The following is an 11,846-nucleotide window of genomic DNA, read 5'->3' on the forward strand; positions in this document are numbered from 1 at the left end:
TCTGATACTGCCAATCCAAGCATTTTATCACGTGGCTCCTTGAGCACGTTGCCACAGAGATGTAGCGAGTGTGGAGGATTCACACAATTATCCGCGGCATCCACGCACAACTCACCACGCTCCCTACCGAGAGTGAGAACCACACATTACAGTGACCACGAGGAGGTTCCCCATGTGACTCTACCATCCCTAGCAACCGGGCCAATTTGGTTCCTTAGGATACCTGGCTGGATTCACTCAACACGCCCTGGATTTGAACTCACGACTCCAGGGTGGTAGTCAGTGTCTTTACTCGCTGAGCTACCCAGGTCCCCAGATGATCCATTTTTATTTTATTGAATTGATGAAGGTCAATCAAACTCTACCCTGATGATTAACTGGAATACATACAGTAGGTTTCTTAATATTCATTTAACACTAGCATAACGAATTTCATAAACTATTCATAGCCATTATATCTTGAATGAATTCATTCAGTATTATAACATACGTAACACTGTGCCTTAACCAGCCACGATCACGATGGATGAGAGCAAATTTTGCCAAACACTTAGTTTCTATTTCTGTTGCGTGGTGCTGTGTAGTCCCGCCCACTCTGATTTGAACTGATATTGGTCCAGAATCCTGCTCCTCATAACTTTACATTAAACATAAAAGATGGGTTGTGAGTGTACTGCAGTGTGAAGCATTATCGTGTTCAATATGGACAGGCATAACACCTGGTTAGGGCACTGAATGGTTTTACGAACGATTTTTGCAGAAATTCGTTCTGCTCACGTTTCATGAATAAGGTCCAATATGTGTATACGGTATGTAATGCAAATTATTGCAGAGCATCATGTTCTTGTAAAATAAGAGCTTGTGTATAGATCACTTAACAGTGTTGTCTGCTTACTGTTGTCTTAGCCTGTAGTACCAACTTTTCCTAAGCAGTAATGTTAGTGATTATCTTCGCATATTATTATTATTCATCACAAATGTTTAAAAACCCATAAAATGTTTTTTTTCTTTATTTATTTAAAGATGTATTTTTTAATGTTAAAATACATTCTCTTAATATGCAAAGACAACAATATGTATCCATTTGTTGGTTGATTTGCCCAAAAAGTGAACACTGTCTCAGTGGCACTATCAAAACATTGCTGTTTGTGGAGCGGGATATTTCAGCATTGGTGCAACCAATGGTGTGAGTTTGGAGTGGGACTATTTGTTTGTCTGACCAATGGAAGATGGGGGTGTTTGGGAAACCAGTTTGAAAACTCTTTTTGCAATTCTGTTGGTGTCATTAATGCCATCAGGGCAGGACTGGTAATCTGGCATACCGGGCATTTTCCCGGTGGGCCGACGCACTATCAGGGGAGGACTGGCCATCAGGAGAACCGAGTGTGCCGTGATAAGCTAAAATGTGCCACAGCGTTATGCAGAATGGACCACAAAACATGCCGCGATATGCAGAAAAGGACAGCGAAACATGGCAGAAACTTTTGGGCCAGTTGCTATGGAAAATCCCGGGCCGATTTCTCTTCCCAGTCCAGCCCTGAATGCCACAGAAATTAAACACTTTTGACAGACTAACATGGTGTCTCCATTTTCATATGGATATTGCTTTAAATGTATTAAATCTGATTTTTAATCAAAATAAGTTTGTATTGTCATTCTTATTGTTGACACAGTCTAGTAAATAAAATCACCTAGAATAAAACACATCTGTCAAGCTTTGTATACTTTTGACTTTTTTTTAACCTCATAACAAGTTATGAAATTACAGAAATTACACCGCATATGGCAGATGTTAATGTAATACATAATGACAGTACAAGCCTAGAGTCTCATTATTTTTCCATATGAAGGTCACAGTCAGATTTTTAATGCTTTAGAAAATATAGCCCTTGGTTATATGATGTACAGTGTATATGATGTAAAGTAAGATCACAATAAAAGGCATAAAGTGATGTAACATCTTCACCGTCTCTAACTGAACTTTCTGACTCCAACTACAATGAGACTGAAGTATGGGAATGAATGCACCAGTCTACTTTCCATTGAGGCAAATCAATTATTGTAAATTAGCTTTTGTCAAGTTTTCATTCAGATCACAAACTGGGCTCCAAGAAATCTTACTTCCTCGTGTGAGTAAGTCGCATTCACCTACTGAACGATCAAACAGAATGAAAATAAACTTCTGAGCTTTAAGCAGTTCAGTGCCTGCCATTATTACTGCCAAAAAACTTCAAAGTTTTGAAAGAAATGATCAAATTACATTGACACTGACAACAATTATCAAACGTAATAGAATTTAATTTACATTACAGTTAATTTTGAACATATTTGAACAAGAATGAAAGTTAAAGATAGCAATTCTGAACTTCCTTTCTTGGAATGTGGAATGTGATGATTCTTCCCGATTTCAGATTATTCTCTCCTGGTGTAAACTATCAAAGGTTTTTGTTTCACAGGCTAGCACTGTCAAACAGTTTGTTGGCACTTGAACCAAATGCAGGGATATGATAAAGATTTTCTTTTTTGGTCCGGACCAAGAGAACCGAACTACAAGTTTGAACACACCCTGAAACATAAAAATCCAGTTAAAGTTAATTAATGCATGTTTTCCACAAAAAAGTAAAAAATAAAATAAAAATGAATATATACAGGTGAAACTCGAAAAATTAGAATATCGTGCAAAAGTTCATTCATTTCAGTAATTCAACTTAAAAGGTGAAACTAATATATTATATAGACTCATTACAAGCAAAGTAAGATATTTCAAGCCTTTATTTGATATAATTTTGATGATTATGGCTTACAGCTTATGAAAACCCCAAATTCAGAATCTCAGAAAATTAGAATATTGTGAAATGGTTCAGTATTGTAGGCTCAAAGTGTCACACTCTAATCAGCTAAACACCTGCAAAGGGTTCCTGAGCCTTTAAATGGTCTCTCAGTCTGGTTCAGATGAATTCACAATCATGGGGAAGACAGCTGACCTGACAGTTGTGCAGAAAACCATCACTGACACCCTCCACAAGGAGGGAAAGCCTCAAAAGGTAATTGCAAAAGACGTTGGATGTTCTCAAAGTGCTGTATCAAAGCACATTAATAGAAAGTTAAGTGGAAGGGAAAAGTGTGGAAGAAAATGGTGCACAAGCAGCAGGGATGACCGTAGCCTGGAGAGGATTGTCAGGAAAAGGCCATTCAAATGTGTGGGGGAGCTTCACAAGGAGTGGACTGAGGCTGGAGTTACTGCATCAAGAGCCACCACACACAGACGGGTCCTGGACATGGGCTTCAAATGTCAAACGTCTTACCTGGGCTAAAGAAAAAAAGAACTGGTCTGTTGCTCAGTGGTCCAAAGTCCTCTTTTCTGATGAGAGCAAATTTTGCATCTCATTTGGAAACCAAGGTCCCAGAGTCTGGAGGAAGAATGGAGAGGCACACAATCCAAGATGCTTGAAGTCCAGTGTGAAGTTTCCACAGTCTGTGTTGGTTTGGGGAGCCATGTCATCGGCTGGTGTTGGTCCACTGTGCTTTATTAAGTCCAGAGTCAACGCAGCCGTCTACCGGGACATTTTAGAGCACTTCATGCTTCCTTCAGCAGACAAGCTTTATGGAGATGCTGACTTCATTTTCCAGCAGGACTTGGCACCAAAAGTACACTGACACTGACACTTGACACTGCCAAAAGTACCAAAACCTGGTTCAATGACCATGGTATTACTGTGCTTGATTGGCCAGCAAACTCGCCTGACCTGAACCCCATAGAGAATCTATGGGGCATTGCCAAGAGAAAGATGAGAGACATGAGACCAAACAATGCAGAAGAGCTGAAGGCCGCTATTGAAGCATCTTGGTCTTCCATAACACCTCAGCAGTGCCACAGGCTGGTAGCATCCATGCCACGCCGCATTGAGGCAGTAATTAATGCAAAAGGGGCCCAAACCAAGTACTGAGTACATATGCATGATTATACTTTTCAGAGGGCCGACATTTCTGTATTTAAAATCCTTTTTTTTTATTGATTTCATGTAATATTCTAATTTTCTGAGATTCTGAATTTGGGGTTTTCATAAGCTGTAAGCCATAATCATCAAAATTATATCAAATAAAGGCTTGAAACATCTTACTTTGCTTGTAATGAGTCTATATAATATATTAGTTTCACCTTTTAAGTTGAATTACTGAAATTAATGAACTTTTGCACGATATTCTAATTTTTCGAGTTTCACCTGTATTTACCTGCATATATTTTTATAAAACACTCTTTTTTATGAGCAGGGTGTGTAAAACCTACACTCGCTAACATTTTGGAATTCAGTATTTATTTACTATTATTATTATAAGCCAACATTAATTTATCGTTGTCCAGTTTGTCATTATAATTTGATACAGTAGTATTATTATTACTTTGAGAATTTGTTGTACAAAATAGTAATACATTTATAGTTTTTGTCTTATTTAATTTACTTTAAGCAGGACCTTATATTCTGATGCTGCAGTGTATTGTTCAACATGTTGCAAAAGGATTTATTTTATGTTAAAATCATTGGCAAGATTCATTACAGTCACAGTAAACATACAAGGCATGGCGGCCCCTCAGCACACTAGAACAGAAGGACAAAAAAACATAGCAGAAAGCGCTGAAACTTTGTAGAACAATCTGGAATAATGTTAAACATTGTATCATTCACACTTTTGCAACCTGAACTTGAAAAATGTGCCGGTCCTGTGAGACACTGAAGAAACAGCGTGACGCCGTGCAGTGGGCATGGACGTTCGTCCAGCGTGTTTACATAGGAAAACAATGGAAAAACAGAGCAAACGTGGGCAAAAAGCACATTCGGTATGAAAGGCCCCTAACTCCTCCATTTATGGATGAAACAAGTTCGGAAGGCCTGAATATATTTTTCATAATTTACAAAACCGACCTTAAGTCCTACTTGAAAAACAGACCCAATCCTGTTGAACACGAACAGCTCTGAGAGCGCTGACAACATGTGACATGCCACCCCTCAAGCAGTTTTTGCAGTGGTTTCCCCCCCGATGTCCGGGGCCCCCGATTGCATGGTTTGCATGGTGGTTAAAACTGCTACTGCAGACATTCCCCAAGCTCACATCATTTATTGAGCTAATGTTGCTGTGTCGGGCTGGACAGGCCTTTACACCTTTAGGTGAAAAAATCCTGCAGTGCTGGGCAGGACTGGGTAAGAATATAGATTTTCTGATGCATCACAATCTTCATTTGAATGGTATTAATATCGATTTACTCTATGCGCAACCCCCTACTACAATGAGAGATTTGCAAAAGCATTTCATGCTATGCAACTAAAAATATTTATGATTAGCCACTGGCCGGTTAGAATTCACTCACCAGTGATTGCGTAAAACTCGTCTCGTTCTGTGTGTCCAAAGACGAGATCCACGCAACCCATTTGTCATTGAAAAATGGCTATTTCCAGTCAGTTGTTGATAAACAACAAAACAAAAAAGAACATGTAATTCTAATCATGCATAGCAGGGATGAGGTAAAGCCATACGAGTCCTCTCTAGTTAACATGGATTAATATAATAGAATAATAATAATAATAGCATGTGTTCAACAAATCAATGGAAATACTTGTAAATAGTACAAATTTGCAATTAAAAAATAAACATGTAACAAAATACATGCAATATAATATCATATTTCTTGACATGAATTGAAAAAAAACTAAATGATAGAAAAAAAGTAATGCCAAATTTATATTTTCTTAATGTATTGGTCCTCTGAACAATAACAGTATTAGCTGTGAGAAAATGTATTTCATATGAAAGCAAAATGGGCATAAATGAAACATGCTCATATGAATCGATACTCAATTGAATTGAATTCGAATAGAGAACTTGTGAATAAGAATCGAATCGAGAAACCTGTATCGATACTCAGCTCTAGTGTTGGGTAAGTTACTCAAAAATAGTAATCAACAACAAATTCCTAAGTACTTCTCTAAAATTGTAATCATATTACTGATTACTTCATGCAAAAGTAATCACATTACAAATTACTTTACTTTTAAGTTACTCTCTAAAACAATTTTCACAGAATAATTTGTTTTAGCGCAAAAAATGTAATTGTCTATTTCCTCGTACTTTGCTGTTGTCCCTTCAGCTGTCACAGAAACACCTACATATGAACATAATTCATGTTTTAAATGGTTTCTACATAAATTATATCATTTCAGAAATGTGTAACCCAAGTAATGTACTTAAAAGTAATTAACTGCATTGAAAGTCAGTAAATGTAATCTGATTACAATAATTTAAAGTGTAATGTTTAAATTACTTTTTTACTACAAAAGTAATTATATTATTGTATCTGATTACTTTATAATCAGATTACACCCAACACTGATCCTACTTATGATCCTTCTAAATTTTAAGATGGAATACGAGAAAGAAATTTACCATTGCAACTATGTGTTTTAAACATGTAAATAGAACCATCTATGAAGAAATGAAACTGTTTAAGATTTTTTTTAAAACCAAAATGTCTGAGCTATGTACTGGTTTATGCACAGTTGTGCTTATAAATTGGAATATATTGTATAAAAATGGATACTTAATAGAGATAAAATTTGATTTTCATAAAAACATGCAATAAGTAATCCAAATAAGATTATCCAATCAGATTAGATTACTTTAAAATTGTATTCTAAAAGATTACATTAGAAATTAGAAATTTAGTTCTGTAATTTGTAATCAGTACCAGATAACATTTTATAAGTAATCTACATTTTATAATTAATATTTTTAAGAATATATGTATTTTTTTTTTTCATTTAGTAGCCTACTGGCCAGAAGAAACTGCATAACAGATATTATTAACAGTATATTCCACAAGACAAATTAAACACAGAAATGACACAAATTACCCTTTTTAAAAGTTCACACACTCTTTGTTTTTAATATCATGTGTTGCGTCCTTGAGCATAAATGACTACTCTATTTTGAGATAGATGTGTGTGTATGCTGTAGGTAAGGCATGTAAAGGGTATTACTTTGAAAAAGGAACATTATACGTTTTTGATTATCATTTAGTTAATATTTGTTTTGTGGAATATATGCAAGTACCTCTTATCGCAATTACCATCATAAGCGCAATAGAAAAAAAAGAATACCAAGGGGTATGGAAACTTATGCTGACGAGTGTTTTTATCTTTTATAAACGTGGAAATTCCTGGATTTCAAGGTAGGTTGAAGTAATGAGTTCTTGTACAAAGTAACATCTGCTACCAGCAGCACGATAAAGTTTCTGAGGAAAATGCTGTGAAGACAAATGTAAATCAATGAAATTGCTGCTTTTTGTAGGGAAGGGAATTTGTTTTGCAACTGTACTTCACTCTTTTCACAGCCTGAAATGAACCACTTTAAATGGGGCCAGTCTGGCTCTTAAGCTCTTAAGAGTTTTTGCTTGTACACAAATCAAAGGCTGAAATCAAACAGTTTAAAACAATTCCTCTTTTAAAGTGATAGTTCACCAAATAATTTATGTCATTATTTACATACCTTCATGTCGTTCCAAACCCCCATGCTGTTATTATAAAGCATCAAATACTGCTTTTGTAGAAGAGCTAGGGGTTGCCACCCCTCCCATAAAATACGTGATTGTCCTGTATTTAAAAATGAAATGATGAGTTCTGTGTCGAATCAGTTCTGGTCTCGAGACTAGTATAAAGTAGCATAAAACTACCAAAACCAGTGATCCAGATGGAGAACAACAAACATTTACGTGTTATTTGGAGTAAAACATTTATTTCAGGCTCAAATTGTGCAGTAGTCTTAACAACTCAAAGTAGTAAATGATGTCAACTGTCATCGGTCATCTCGACTCTGAAGTTTCAGCACTATTCAGCCACATTTTTTTTTTTTTTGGACAATTCTTTTCAAATATAATACTTTAAACATCACATTACCCGCTAAGAATATAAGCAGATGCGAGGGGAAACACTGGAGACCAGAAATTAAATACAGGCGAATCATGGAACACTTCCGCGTTTGCCTGTGGTGGGTAAGGGGCCCTCTTAAAAGTCCACACATTGTGCTAAAACTGTGGGGTTTTTATTTATTGAAAAACAAGGTTTATTATAAATGACAGACATGGGGACTTGTGACTTGGTGACTTGGACTCGAGTCGACTCGAGTCGCTATTTTATGACTTGTGACTTGACTTGACAAAAAATAAAATACTTGAGACTTGACTCGGACTTGGAAGTTAAAGACTCGGGACTTGACTTGACTTGAGACATGAAGACTTGAATGACTTGAGTGTTAATCACATCATGTTTTCAGTTTGAATATAAAATATATAAATTATTTTAAAAAATAAAGTTGATCCAGCTGGAGCGCAGGCTGAGAATAGTTTTGTCATGACTGGATCATGACACTATAGGCTATCATCAGCCATGCCCTCTCGTACCTTACGCACACCACGCCCACTTAGATCAGATAACACATCAACATGTCAGCCGGAGGGGTAACGTTACCGAGGGTCATCGCTTTCGGCTTCAAAAATTATTATCAAGATGGCAAAAGACGAACAGCACTTTGCAAGACATGCAACGTTAAGATCGCGGACAGCCAGACGACAACCTCCAATTTCATCCGCCATTTGAAGAGCCATTCTGCCCAGTAAGTGCTTGTCAATTTGTTAATTTTATCTGGTTAGTTGGTAGTTAGCTAATGTAATAATAGCTGGGTTCCCACGGGTCCTTGAAATCCTTGAAAGTTTGTGAATCTGAAAAATAAAATTCAAGGCCCTGGAAAGTTCTTGAAAATAAACATACATAGATACAGGTCCTTGAAAGTGCTTGAATTTATTTTGTGCAAGAAGTTTTCTGGAAAAAAAAAAATCTGTCCATTAGTTTTTTATTTCGCCAACACTTCGTGGCTTATGCTGCATACTAGCCTGCTTGATTTACGTTAGTTACGCGCATTTACGTTAAGTGTTTCCCGCGCGAGGTACTTTGTTTTGTACGTTGCCATGACGTTCACGCGCGCTGGTACCTCAACGTTTCCCACTCACAGACATTGCAAAAATAGGCTTATGGATATACTCTGTGTGAGTGAGTGAGTGAGTGAGTGAGTGAGTGTGGGTGTGAGAGCGCGAGAGTGTGTGTGTGTGTGAGCGCGAGAGTGAGTGTGAGTGTGGGAGTGTGGGAGAGAGAGTGTGTGTGAGAGTGAGAGTGAGTGTGGGTGTGTGTGTGTGTGTGTGTGTGTGTGAGAGAGAGAGTGTGTGAGAGAGAGAGTGTGTGTGAGAGAGAGAGAGAGAGAGAGGAGAAATGTAACAAAGTTTAATGTATGTAACTGTGTTTGAGAGAGAGAGAGAGTGTGTGTGAGAGAGAGAGGAGAAATGTAACAAAGTTTAATGTATGTAACTGTGTTTGAGAGAGAGAGAGAGGGAGGTGTTCAGAGAGGAGTCTGTTGGATGTTAAGCTGTTATTTGTTTTATGGACTCAATGTTGAAAATTTCAAACATTTCAAACACTGTTGGCAGAAGTGAAAAATAAATAATTTTATGAAGTTACAATTTTGTTTGATTCCATGATGTATTTTACTGAACATGAGTATTGTAATTTACTGACAGTTACTTATATCTTGTCTTTTCACTTTATTATGATCAGATTCTGCAGGTAAAATTACAATAATAAGGTGACTTGACTTGACTTGACTTGCCCAAGAAAAAAATACTTGGGACTTACTTGAGACTTGAAGGTTAAGACTTGAGACTTACTTGAGACTTGCACATGTGTGACTTGGTCCCATCTCTGATAAATGATCAATTCGATGTACAGCAAAAGGAAAAAAATAAAAAAATAAAATAAATATACATGTAAGCCAACACAAATATATACGTATATATTATAAGATAAATATATATTTTAAGTCATCAGGCAAGAAATTTCTCATTTAAGTAATACACACAATGAACATTATAAAAGATCTTTTATTTCAATTTTTGATAAAAAACAATTTTGGTGAACTCTGGTGAAACATTTTTGAAAACATCCACAAAAAAACATTGTCTAGTGGCATTAAATGTAGGACATTCTAGTAAAATGCAGGGCTGGACTGGTAATCTGGCTTTCCAGCATTTTCCCGGTGGGCCGACCAGGGGCAGACCGGCCATTGGGAGAACTGAGCGGGCATGCCACAAAACTAGCCAAATGGGCCGCAATATGCAGAAAAGGACAGCTAACTTTTTTTTTTATGTATTTATTGAATGTGGTTAAGGACCATCTGAATATGTCACCCATGTCAACAACTTTACAGAGAGTGTGCCATATTTCACAACTTATAAAGTGGCAACCCTAGCAAGAGCCCTGCACAAAACTATGTAGACGGCAAAAGCATCCTCTAGACAAAATAAGTGGCCTAAGAACTTTATCCAAAATGTATTGGGGGCCCCAAACAAACCAAATGGAAGAATCACAAATTGGTGCAAGCCGAATGGTGTGGAAAATTAAATTTTTTCTCTAGAGATTGGAGTTACCAATTGGAGCGGTCTGTTCTATTGGCCCGATGAGGTCCATACCAATTCTTTCAAAAGGACCCTTGATTAGCGGTAGGACGCACACCACCTGCGAATGTCCTAAATGACCTGCCACTGGATTATGGTGAGCCGTCTAGAAGAGAGCTTCCCGACGGCTCTTCGGGACTAATAACCGGATTGTATTCTCTTTTGAGTGTCCTGCATGCATCACTCGAAAAAAACGATCTTTAATAATTGAAAAATAAAGGTATAAGCATGATGTTAGACTGGAGATGTTGACCATCAATTTACTCGTCACGTGACTGCTCTAGAGGGAAATCCCCTTCAGGGAACTCACTGAGGGCAGGGACACCCTCCTCTTTTTATTGTTTTTATTTGATTTATTGGAAAACGAGTGGGGGTAGAGCAATCTAAAATATCAATATGGTGGTATAATGTAACTACACTAATTTATAAGTATAATAAAACATTATGACACCAGCCTACTTGTTAAACGCTCTAAAGGCAACTTTCAACTAGCAACTGATTTCAATACGTGACATATGAGAAATGGCGCAATCCTCAAATGAGCCCAAATATGCACGGTGCACACACATATTTTGGGTAAAATAGTCCGTTTTGTGTCATACAAACTGTATCGATACTTTTAAGTATTGAATGATTATAAGAATATTTATAATCTAAATTTCTCTTGCTTCGTCCGCCATTTTGGATTTATTTTTCCGCTGAGCTCGTCACGGTGAATTCTGGGATCGCCTACCCAGGGAAGGATACACCACGCTTAAAATTGGCCTAAACGAGATATCTTAATAAGCAGCATAATAAAGATACAAACATTTTGGAACAGCCTTCGAGTTGGGAGCGCGACTGTGATGTCTTAAAATGCTACCTCCGGAGGACGCTCACTAGGTTTTGGAACAGGACCCATTGTACACTTATTGTTGCAATTTCAGGGTAAACTTGCACTACTTACACTCCAAATAGAAGAGTGCTTAAGTGTTTTGTTTTGGATGCACCCAAAGCGGTTTTATGGACAAAGCTGAGTGAAGAAGCTTTACATTTCTATTTTTGTGTTCCACTGGGAAAAAAGCAAGTGCGTACAGGTTTGTAATGGCATGAGGGTATAATGATATATAATGATAGTACTTTTGTAGTATTATTGTAGTAATGTACTTTTGGGTACACCACTGCTTTAAAGCTTCTGGGCTTTTCTGTGATTAAACAGGTCTGGCCAAATGTAGAAGTCCATAAAGAAAAAGCTTACAGTTGGTGCTGAGACGAGACATCACTCACAAGTGCAGCTTCCCGTAGCCACATCAGCGGT

This window comes from Xyrauchen texanus, chromosome 30 (assembly GCF_025860055.1).
Source record: "Xyrauchen texanus isolate HMW12.3.18 chromosome 30, RBS_HiC_50CHRs, whole genome shotgun sequence".
Taxonomy (NCBI): domain Eukaryota; kingdom Metazoa; phylum Chordata; class Actinopteri; order Cypriniformes; family Catostomidae; genus Xyrauchen; species Xyrauchen texanus.